Source organism: Pseudophryne corroboree, unplaced genomic scaffold (assembly GCF_028390025.1).
Source record: "Pseudophryne corroboree isolate aPseCor3 unplaced genomic scaffold, aPseCor3.hap2 scaffold_348, whole genome shotgun sequence".
In the NCBI taxonomy this organism is placed as follows: domain Eukaryota; kingdom Metazoa; phylum Chordata; class Amphibia; order Anura; family Myobatrachidae; genus Pseudophryne; species Pseudophryne corroboree.
Genome location: NW_026970010.1, coordinates 460,589 through 473,031, shown reverse-complemented (window position 1 = coordinate 473,031; position 12,443 = coordinate 460,589).

Here is a 12,443-nt window from a genome sequence, read left to right as displayed (position 1 = left end):
TACTATCCCAAAATGTATCACTAAGGTGACAGAAGTTGATTTCGGAGCATCATTTTTGAACAGGAGCTTTAACTGTTTTGTGGAATATGAGAAATTCCCTAAGCCCCGGACCTGTCGATTTTGGTCAAAAATGAAAATTTCAAAAGTGCCCCAATTTCTGCTTTAAACTTTAGGTACTATCCCAAAATGTATCACTAAGGTGACAGAAGTTGATTTCGGAGCATCATTTTTGAACAGGAGCTTCAACCGTTTTGTGGCATATGAGAAATTCCCTAAGCCCCGGACCTGTCGATTTTGGTCAAAAATGAAAATTTCAAAAGTGCCCCAATTTCTGCTTTAAACTTTAGGTACTATCCCAAAATGTATCACTAAGGTGACAGAAGTTGATTTCGGAGCATCATTTTTGAGCAGGATCTTCAACCGTTTTGTGGCATATGAGAAATTCCCTAAGCCCCGGACCTGTCGATTTTGGTCAAAAAAGATAATTTCAAAAGTGCCCCAATTTCTGCTTTAAACTTTAGGTACTATCCCAAAATGTATCACTAAGGTGACAGAAGTTGATTTCGGAGCATCATTTTTGAGCAGGATCTTCAACCGTTTTGTGGCATATGAGAAATTCCCTAAGCCCCGGACCTGTCGATTTTGGTCAAAAATGAAAATTTCAAAAGTGCCCCAATTTCTGCTTTAAACTTTAGGTACTATCCCAAAATGTATCACTAAGGTGACAGAAGTTGATTTCGGAGCATCATTTTTGAACAGGAGCTTCAACCGTTTTGTGGCATATGAGAAATTCCCTAAACCCCGGACCTGTCGATGTTGGTCAAAAATGAAAATTTCAAAAGTGCCGCAATTTCTGCTTTAAAACTTAGGTACTATCCCAAAATGTATCACTAAGGTGACAGAAGTTGATTTCGGAGCATCATTTTTGAGCAGGAGCTTCAACCGTTTTGTGGCATATGAGAAATTCCCTAAGCCCCGGACCTGTCGATTTTGGTCAAAAATTATAATTTCAAAAGTGCCCCAATTTCTGCTTTAAACTTTAGGTACTATCCCAAAATGTATCACTAAGGTGACAGAAGTTGATTTCGGAGCATCATTTTTGAGCAGGAGCTTCAACCGTTTTGTGGCATATGAGAAATTCCCTAAGCCCCGGACCTGTCGATTTTGGTCAAAAATGAAAATTTCAAAAGTGCCCCAATTTCTACTTTAAACTTTAGGTACTATCCCAAAATGTATCAGTAAGGTGACAGAAGTTGATTTCGGAGCATCATTTTTGAGCAGGAGCTTCAACCGTTTTGTGGCATATGAGAAATTCCCTAAGTCCCGGACCTGTCGATTTTGGTCAAAAATGAAAATTTCAAAAGTGCCCCAATTTCTGCTTTAAACTTTAGGTACTATCCCAAAATGTATCACTAAGGTGACAGAAGTTGATTTCGGAGCATCATTTTTGAACAGGAGCTTCAACCGTTTTGTGGCATATGAGAAATTCCCTAAGCCCCGGACCTGTCAATTTTGGTCAAAAATGAAAATTTCAAAAGTGCCGCAATTTCTGCTTTAAAACTTAGGTACTATCCCAAAATGTATCACTAAGGTGACAGAAGTTGATTTCGGAGCATCATTTTTGAACAGGAGCTTTAACTGTTTTGTGGAATATGAGAAATTCCCTAAGCCCCGGACCTGTCGATTTTGGTCAAAAATGAAAATTTCAAAAGTGCCCCAATTTCTGCTTTAAACTTTAGGTACTATCCCAAAATGTATCACTAAGGTGACAGAAGTTGATTTCGGAGCATCATTTTTGAACAGGAGCTTCAACCGTTTTGTGGCATATGAGAAATTCCCTAAGCCCCGGACCTGTCGATTTTGGTCAAAAAAGATAATTTCAAAAGTGCCCCAATTTCTGCTTTAAACTTTAGGTACTATCCCAAAATGTATCACTAAGGTGACAGAAGTTGATTTCGGAGCATCATTTTTGAGCAGGATCTTCAACCGTTTTGTGGCATATGAGAAATTCCCTAAGCCCCGGACCTGTCGATTTTGGTCAAAAATGAAAATTTCAAAAGTGCCCCAATTTCTGCTTTAAACTTTAGGTACTATCCCAAAATGTATCACTAAGGTGACAGAAGTTGATTTCGGAGCATCATTTTTGAACTTGAGCTTCAACCGTTTTGTGGCATATGAGAAATTCCCTAAACCCCGGACCTGTCGATGTTGGTCAAAAATGAAAATTTCAAAAGTGCCGCAATTTCTGCTTTAAAACTTAGGTACTATCCCAAAATGTATCACTAAGGTGACAGAAGTTGATTTCGGAGCATCATTTTTGAGCAGGAGCTTCAACCGTTTTGTGGCATATGAGAAATTCCCTAAGCCCCGGACCTGTCGATTTTGGTCAAAATTTATAATTTCAAAAGTGCCCCAATTTCTGCTTTAAACTTTAGGTACTATCCCAAAATGTATCACTAAGGTGACAGAAGTTGATTTCGGAGCATCATTTTTGAGCAGGAGCTTCAACCGTTTTGTGGCATATGAGAAATTCCCTAAGCCCCGGACCTGTCGATTTTGGTCAAAAATGAAAATTTCAAAAGTGCCCCAATTTCTACTTTAAACTTTAGGTACTATCCCAAAATGTATCAGTAAGGTGACAGAAGTTGATTTCGGAGCATCATTTTTGAGCAGGAGCTTCAACCGTCTTGTGGCATATGAGAAATTCCCTAAGCCCCGGACCTGTCAATTTTGGTCAAAAATGAAAATTTCAAAAGTGCCGCAATTTCTGCTTTAAAACTTAGGTACTATCCCAAAATGTATCACTAAGGTGACAGAAGTTGATTTCGGAGCATCATTTTTGAGCAGGAGCTTCAACCGTTTTGTGGCATATGAGAAATTCCCTAAGCCCCGGACCTGTCGATTTTGGTCAAAAATGAAAATTTCAAAAGTGCCCCAATTTCTACTTTAAACTTTAGGTACTATCCCAAAATGTATCAGTAAGGTGACAGAAGTTGATTTCGGAGCATCATTTTTGAGCAGGAGCTTCAACCGTTTTGTGGCATATGAGAAATTCCCTAAGTCCCGGACCTGTCGATTTTGGTCAAAAATGAAAATTTCAAAAGTGCCCCAATTTCTGCTTTAAACTTTAGGTACTATCCCAAAATGTATCACTAAGGTGACAGAAGTTGATTTCGGAGCATCATTTTTGAACAGGAGCTTCAACCGTTTTGTGGCATATGAGAAATTCCCTAAGCCCCGGACCTGTCAATTTTGGTCAAAAATGAAAATTTCAAAAGTGCCGCAATTTCTGCTTTAAAACTTAGGTACTATCCCAAAATGTATCACTAAGGTGACAGAAGTTGATTTCGGAGCATCATTTTTGAACAGGAGCTTTAACTGTTTTGTGGAATATGAGAAATTCCCTAAGCCCCGGACCTGTCGATTTTGGTCAAAAATGAAAATTTCAAAAGTGCCCCAATTTCTGCTTTAAACTTTAGGTACTATCCCAAAATGTATCACTAAGGTGACAGAAGTTGATTTCGGAGCATCATTTTTGAACAGGAGCTTCAACCGTTTTGTGGCATATGAGAAATTCCCTAAGCCCCGGACCTGTCGATTTTGGTCAAAAATGAAAATTTCAAAAGTGCCCCAATTTCTGCTTTAAACTTTAGGTACTATCCCAAAATGTATCACTAAGGTGACAGAAGTTGATTTCGGAGCATCATTTTTGAGCAGGATCTTCAACCGTTTTGTGGCATATGAGAAATTCCCTAAGCCCCGGACCTGTCGATTTTGGTCAAAAATGAAAATTTCAAAAGTGCCCCAATTTCTGCTTTAAACTTTAGGTACTATCCCAAAATGTATCACTAAGGTGACAGAAGTTGATTTCGGAGCATCATTTTTGAGCAGGATCTTCAACCGTTTTGTGGCATATGAGAAATTCCCTAAGCCCCGGACCTGTCGATTTTGGTCAAAAATGAAAATTTCAAAAGTGCCCCAATTTCTGCTTTAAACTTTAGGTACTATCCCAAAATGTATCACTAAGGTGACAGAAGTTGATTTCGGAGCATCATTTTTGAACAGGAGCTTCAACCGTTTTGTGGCATATGAGAAATTCCCTAAACCCCGGACCTGTCGATGTTGGTCAAAAATGAAAATTTCAAAAGTGCCGCAATTTCTGCTTTAAAACTTAGGTACTATCCCAAAATGTATCACTAAGGTGACAGAAGTTGATTTCGGAGCATCATTTTTGAGCAGGAGCTTCAACCGTTTTGTGGCATATGAGAAATTCCCTAAGCCCCGGACCTGTCGATTTTGGTCAAAAATTATAATTTCAAAAGTGCCCCAATTTCTGCTTTAAACTTTAGGTACTATCCCAAAATGTATCACTAAGGTGACAGAAGTTGATTTCGGAGCATCATTTTTGAGCAGGAGCTTCAACCGTTTTGTGGCATATGAGAAATTCCCTAAGCCCCGGACCTGTCGATTTTGGTCAAAAATGAAAATTTCAAAAGTGCCCCAATTTCTACTTTAAACTTTAGGTACTATCCCAAAATGTATCAGTAAGGTGACAGAAGTTGATTTCGGAGCATCATTTTTGAGCAGGAGCTTCAACCGTTTTGTGGCATATGAGAAATTCCCTAAGTCCCGGACCTGTCGATTTTGGTCAAAAATGAAAATTTCTAAAGTGCCCCAATTTATGCTTTAAACTTTAGGTACTATCCCAAAATGTATCACTAAGGTGACAGAAGTTGATTTCGGAGCATCATTTTTGAACAGGAGCTTCAACCGTTTTGTGGCATATGAGAAATTCCCTAAGCCCCGGACCTGTCAATTTTGGTCAAAAATTAAAATTTCAAAAGTGCCGCAATTTCTGCTTTAAAACTTAGGTACTATCCCAAAATGTATCACTAAGGTGACAGAAGTTGATTTCGGAGCATCATTTTTGAGCAGGAGCTTCAACCGTTTTGTGGCATATGAGAAATTCCCTAAGCCCCGGACCTGTCGATTTTGGTCAAAAATGAAAATTTCAAAAGTGCCCCAATTTCTGCTTTAAACTTTAGGTACTATCCCAAAATGTATCACTAAGGTGACAGAAGTTGATTTCGGAGCATCATTTTTGAGCAGGATCTTCAACCGTTTTGTGGCATATGAGAAATTCCCTAAGCCCCGGACCTGTCGATTTTGGTCAAAAATGAAAATTTCAAAAGTGCCCCAATTTCTGCTTTAAACTTTAGGTACTATCCCAAAATGTATCACTAAGGTGACAGAAGTTGATTTCGGAGCATCATTTTTGAACAGGAGCTTCAGTCGTTTTGTGGCATATGAGAAATTCCCTAAACCCCGGACCTGTCGATGTTGGTCAAAAATGAAAATTTCAAAAGTGCCGCAATTTCTGCTTTAAAACTTAGGTACTATCCCAAAATGTATCACTAAGGTGACAGAAGTTGATTTCGGAGCATCATTTTTTAGCAGGAGCTTCAACCATTTTGTGGCATATGAGAAATTCCCTAAGCCCCGGACCTGTCGATTTTGGTCAAAAATTATAATTTCAAAAGTGCCCCAATTTCTGCTTTAAACTTTAGGTACTATCCCAAAATGTATCACTAAGGTGACAGAAGTTGATTTCGGAGCATCATTTTTGAGCAGGATCTTCAACCGTTTTGTGGCATATGAGAAATTCCCTAAGCCCCGGACCTGTCGATTTTGGTCAAAAATGAAAATTTCAAAAGTGCCCCAATTTCTGCTTTAAACTTTAGGTACTATCCCAAAATGTATCACTAAGGTGACAGAAGTTGATTTCGGAGCATCATTATTGAACAGGAGCTTCAACCGTTTTGTGGCATATGAGAAATTCCATAAACCCCGGACCTGTCGATGTTGGTCAAAAATGAAAATTTCAAAAGTGCCGCAATTTCTGCTTTAAAACTTAGGTACTATCCCAAAATGTATCACTAAGGTGACAGAAGTTGATTTCGGAGCATCATTTTTTAGCAGGAGCTTCAACCGTTTTGTGGCATATGAGAAATTCCCTAAGCCCCGGACCTGTCGATTTTGGTCAAAAATTATAATTTCAAAAGTGCCCCAATTTCTGCTTTAAACTTTAGGTACTATCCCAAAATGTATCACTAAGGTGACAGAAGTTGATTTCGGAGCATCATTTTTGAGCAGGAGCTTCAACCATTTTGTGGCATATGAGAAATTCCCTAAGCCCCGGACCTGTCGATTTTGGTCAAAAATGAAAATTTCAAAAGTGCCCCAATTTCTGCTTTAAACTTTAGGTACTATCCCAAAATGTATCACTAAGGTGACAGAAGTTGATTTCGGAGCATCATTTTTGAACAGGAGCTTCAACCGTTTTGTGGCATATGAGAAATTCCCTAAACCCCGGACCTGTCGATGTTGGTCAAAAATGAAAATTTCAAAAGTGCCGCAATTTCTGCTTTAAAACTTAGGTACTATCCCAAAATGTATCACTAAGGTGACAGAAGTTGATTTCGGAGCATCATTTTTGAGCAGGAGCTTCAACCGTTTTGTGGCATATGAGAAATTCCCTAAGCCCCGGACCTGTCGATTTTGGTCAAAAATTATAATTTCAAAAGTGCCCCAATTTCTGCTTTAAACTTTAGGTACTATCCCAAAATGTATCACTAAGGTGACAGAAGTTGATTTCGGAGCATCATTTTTGAGCAGGAGCTTCAACCGTTTTGTGGCATATGAGAAATTCCCTAAGCCCCGGACCTGTCGATTTTGGACAAAAATGAAAATTTCAAAAGTGCCCCAATTTCTACTTTAAACTTTAGGTACTATCCCAAAATGTATCAGTAAGGTGACAGAAGTTGATTTCGGAGCATCATTTTTGAGCAGGAGCTTCAACCGTTTTGTGGCATATGAGAAATTCCCTAAGTCCCGGACCTGTCAATTTTGGTCAAAAATGAAAATTTCAAAAGTGCCGCAATTTCTGCTTTAAAACTTAGGTACTATCCCAAAATGTATCACTAAGGTGACAGAAGTTGATTTCGGAGCATCATTTTTGAACAGGAGCTTTAACTGTTTTGTGAAATATGAGAAATTCCCTAAGCCCCGGACCTGTCGATTTTGGTCAAAAATGAAAATTTCAAAAGTGCCCCAATTTCTACTTTAAACTTTAGGTACTATCCCAAAATGTATCAGTAAGGTGACAGAAGTTGATTTCGGAGCATCATTTTTGAGCAGGAGCTTCAACCGTTTTGTGGCATATGAGAAATTCCCTAAGCCCCGGACCTGTCGATTTTGGTCAAAAATGAAAATTTCAAAAGTGCCCCAATTTCTACTTTAAACTTTAGGTACTATCCCAAAATGTATCAGTAAGGTGACAGAAGTTGATTTCGGAGCATCATTTTTGAGCAGGAGCTTCAACCGTTTTGTGGCATATGAGAAATTCCCTAAGTCCCGGACCTGTCGATTTTGGTCAAAAATGAAAATTTCAAAAGTGCCCCAATTTCTGCTTTAAACTTTAGGTACTATCCCAAAATGTATCACTAAGGTGACAGAAGTTGATTTCGGAGCATCATTTTTGAACAGGAGCTTCAACCATTTTGTGGCATATGAGAAATTCCCTAAGCCCCGGACCTGTCAATTTTGGTCAAAAATGAAAATTTCAAAAGTGCCGCAATTTCTGCTTTAAAACTTAGGTACTATCCCAAAATGTATCACTAAGGTGACAGAAGTTGATTTCGGAGCATCATTTTTGAACAGGAGCTTTAACTGTTTTGTGGAATATGAGAAATTCCCTAAGCCCCGGACCTGTCGATTTTGGTCAAAAATGAAAATTTCAAAAGTGCCCCAATTTCTGCTTTAAACTTTAGGTACTATCCCAAAATGTATCACTAAGGTGACAGAAGTTGATTTCGGAGCATCATTTTTGAACAGGAGCTTCAACCGTTTTGTGGCATATGAGAAATTCCCTAAGCCCCGGACCTGTCGATTTTGGTCAAAATGAAAATTTCAAAAGTGCCCCAATTTCTGCTTTAAACTTTAGGTACTATCCCAAAATGTATCACTAAGGTGACAGAAGTTGATTTCGGAGCATCATTTTTGAGCAGGATCTTCAACCGTTTTGTGGCATATGAGAAATTCCCTAAGCCCCGGACCTGTCGATTTTGGTCAAAAATGAAAATTTCAAAAGTGCCCCAATTTCTGCTTTAAACTTTAGGTACTATCCCAAAATGTATCACTAAGGTGACAGAAGTTGATTTCGGAGCATCATTTTTGAACAGGAGCTTCAACCGTTTTGTGGCATATGAGAAATTCCCTAAACCCCGGACCTGTCGATGTTGGTCAAAAATGAAAATTTCAAAAGTGCCGCAATTTCTGCTTTAAAACTTAGGTACTATCCCAAAATGTATCACTAAGGTGAGAGAAGTTGATTTCGGAGCATCATTTTTGAGCAGGAGCTTCAACCGTTTTGTGGCATATGAGAAATTCCCTAAGCCCCGGACCTGTCGATTTTGGTCAAAAATTATAATTTCAAAAGTGCCCCAATTTCTGCTTTAAACTTTAGGTACTATCCCAAAATGTATCACTAAGGTGACAGAAGTTGATTTCGGAGCATCATTTTTGAGCAGGAGCTTCAACCGTTTTGTGGCATATGAGAAATTCCCTAAGCCCCGGACCTGTCGATTTTGGTCAAAAATGAAAATTTCAAAAGTGCCCCAATTTCTACTTTAAACTTTAGGTACTATCCCAAAATGTATCAGTAAGGTGACAGAAGTTGATTTCGGAGCATCATTTTTGAGCAGGAGCTTCAACCGTTTTGTGGCATATGAGAAATTCCCTAAGTCCCGGACCTGTCGATTTTGGTCAAAAATGAAAATTTCAAAAGTGCCCCAATTTATGCTTTAAACTTTAGGTACTATCCCAAAATGTATCACTAAGGTGACAGAAGTTGATTTCGGAGCATCAATTTTTGAACAGGAGCTTCAACCGTTTTGTGGCATATGAGAAATTCCCTAAGCCCCGGACCTGTCAATTTTGGTCAAAAATTAAAATTTCAAAAGTGCCGCAATTTCTGCTTTAAAACTTAGGTACTATCCCAAAATGTATCACTAAGGTGACAGAAGTTGATTTCGGAGCATCATTTTTGAGCAGGAGCTTCAACCGTTTTGTGGCATATGAGAAATTCCCTAAGCCCCGGACCTGTCGATTTTGGTCAAAAATGAAAATTTCAAAAGTGCCCCAATTTCTGCTTTAAACTTTAGGTACTATCCCAAAATGTATCACTAAGGTGACAGAAGTTGATTTCGGAGCATCATTTTTGAGCAGGATCTTCAACCGTTTTGTGGCATATGAGAAATTCCCTAAGCCCCGGACCTGTCGATTTTGGTCAAAAATGAAAATTTCAAAAGTGCCCCAATTTCTGCTTTAAACTTTAGGTACTATCCCAAAATGTATCACTAAGGTGACAGAAGTTGATTTCGGAGCATCATTTTTGAACAGGAGCTTCAGTCGTTTTGTGGCATATGAGAAATTCCCTAAACCCCGGACCTGTCGATGTTGGTCAAAAATGAAAATTTCAAAAGTGCCGCAATTTCTTCTTTAAAACTTAGGTACTATCCCAAAATGTATCACTAAGGTGACAGAAGTTGATTTCGGAGCATCATTTTTTAGCAGGAGCTTCAACCATTTTGTGGCATATGAGAAATTCCCTAAGCCCCGGACCTGTCGATTTTGGTCAAAAATGAAAATTTCAAAAGTGCCCCAATTTCTACTTTAAACTTTAGGTACTATCCCAAAATGTATCAGTAAGGTGACAGAAGTTGATTTCGGAGCATCATTTTTGAGCAGGAGCTTCAACCGTTTTGTGGCATATGAGAAATTCCCTAAGTCCCGGACCTGTCGATTTTGGTCAAAAATGAAAATTTCAAAAGTGCCCCAATTTATGCTTTAAACTTTAGGTACTATCCCAAAATGTATCACTAAGGTGACAGAAGTTGATTTCGGAGCATCATTTTTGAACAGGAGCTTCAACCGTTTTGTGGCATATGAGAAATTCCCTAAGCCCCGGACCTGTCAATTTTGGTCAAAAATTAAAATTTCAAAAGTGCCGCAATTTCTGCTTTAAAACTTAGGTACTATCCCAAAATGTATCACTAAGGTGACAGAAGTTGATTTCGGAGCATCATTTTTGAGCAGGAGCTTCAACCGTTTTGTGGCATATGAGAAATTCCCTAAGCCCCGGACCTGTCGATTTTGGTCAAAAATGAAAATTTCAAAAGTGCCCCAATTTCTGCTTTAAACTTTAGGTACTATCCCAAAATGTATCACTAAGGTGACAGAAGTTGATTTCGGAGCATCATTTTTGAGCAGGATCTTCAACCGTTTTGTGGCATATGAGAAATTCCCTAAGCCCCGGACCTGTCGATTTTGGTCAAAAATGAAAATTTCAAAAGTGCCCCAATTTCTGCTTTAAACTTTAGGTACTATCCCAAAATGTATCACTAAGGTGACAGAAGTTGATTTCGGAGCATCATTTTTGAACAGGAGCTTCAGTCGTTTTGTGGCATATGAGAAATTCCCTAAACCCCGGACCTGTCGATGTTGGTCAAAAATGAAAATTTCAAAAGTGCCGCAATTTCTTCTTTAAAACTTAGGTACTATCCCAAAATGTATCACTAAGGTGACAGAAGTTGATTTCGGAGCATCATTTTTTAGCAGGAGCTTCAACCATTTTGTGGCATATGATAAATTCCCTAAGCCCCGGACCTGTCGATTTTGGTCAAAAATTATAATTTCAAAAGTGCCCCAATTTCTGCTTTAAACTTTAGGTACTATCCCAAAATGTATCACTAAGGTGACAGAAGTTGATTTCGGAGCATCATTTTTGAGCAGGATCTTCAACCGTTTTGTGGCATATGAGAAATTCCCTAAGCCCCGGACCTGTCGATTTTGGTCAAAAATGAAAATTTCAAAAGTGCCCCAATTTCTGCTTTAAACTTTAGGTACTATCCCAAAATGTATCACTAAGGTGACAGAAGTTGATTTCGGAGCATCATTATTGAACAGGAGCTTCTACCGTTTTGTGGCATATGAGAAATTCCATAAACCCCGGACCTGTCGATGTTGGTCAAAAATGAAAATTTCAAAAGTGCCGCAATTTCTGCTTTAAAACTTAGGTACTATCCCAAAATGTATCACTAAGGTGACAGAAGTTGATTTCGGAGCATCATTTTTTAGCAGGAGCTTCAACCGTTTTGTGGCATATGAGAAATTCCCTAAGCCCCGGACCTGTCGATTTTGGTCAAAAATTATAATTTCAAAAGTGCCCCAATTTCTGCTTTAAACTTTAGGTACTATCCCAAAATGTATCACTAAGGTGACAGAAGTTGATTTCGGAGCATCATTTTTGAGCAGGAGCTTCAACCATTTTGTGGCATATGAGAAATTCCCTAAGCCCCGGACCTGTCGATTTTGGTCAAAAATGAAAATTTCAAAAGTGCCCCAATTTCTGCTTTAAACTTTAGGTACTATCCCAAAATGTATCACTAAGGTGACAGAAGTTGATTTCGGAGCATCATTTTTGAACAGGAGCTTCAACCGTTTTGTGGCATATGAGAAATTCCTTAAACCCCGGACCTGTCGATGTTGGTCAAAAATGAAAATTTCAAAAGTGCCGCAATTTCTGCTTTAAAACTTAGGTACTATCCCAAAATGTATCACTAAGGTGACAGAAGTTGATTTCGGAGCATCATTTTTGAGCAGGAGCTTCAACCGTTTTGTGGCATATGAGAAATTCCCTAAGCCCCGGACCTGTCGATTTTGGTCAAAAATTATAATTTCAAAAGTGCCCCAATTTCTGCTTTAAACTTTAGGTACTATCCCAAAATGTATCACTAAGGTGACAGAAGTTGATTTCGGAGCATCATTTTTGAGCAGGAGCTTCAACCGTTTTGTGGCATATGAGAAATTCCCTAAGCCCCGGACCTGTCGATTTTGGTCAAAAATGAAAATTTCAAAAGTGCCCCAATTTCTACTTTAAACTTTAGGTACTATCCCAAAATGTATCAGTAAGGTGACAGAAGTTGATTTCGGAGCATCATTTTTGAGCAGGAGCTTCAACCGTTTTGTGGCATATGAGAAATTCCCTAAGTCCCGGACCTGTCGATTTTGGTCAAAAATGAAAATTTCAAAAGTGCCCCAATTTCTGCTTTAAACTTTAGGTACTATCCCAAAATGTATCACTAAGGTGACAGAAGTTGATTTCGGAGCATCATTTTTGAACAGGAGCTTCAACCGTTTTGTGGCATATGAGAAATTCCCTAAGCCCCGGACCTGTCGATTTTGGTCAAAAATAAAAATTTCAAAAGTGCCGCAATTTCTGCTTTAAACTTTAGGTACTATCCCAAAATGTATCACTAAGGTGACAGAAGTTGATTTCTGAGCATCATTTTTGAGCAGGAGCTTCAACCGTTTTGTGGCATATG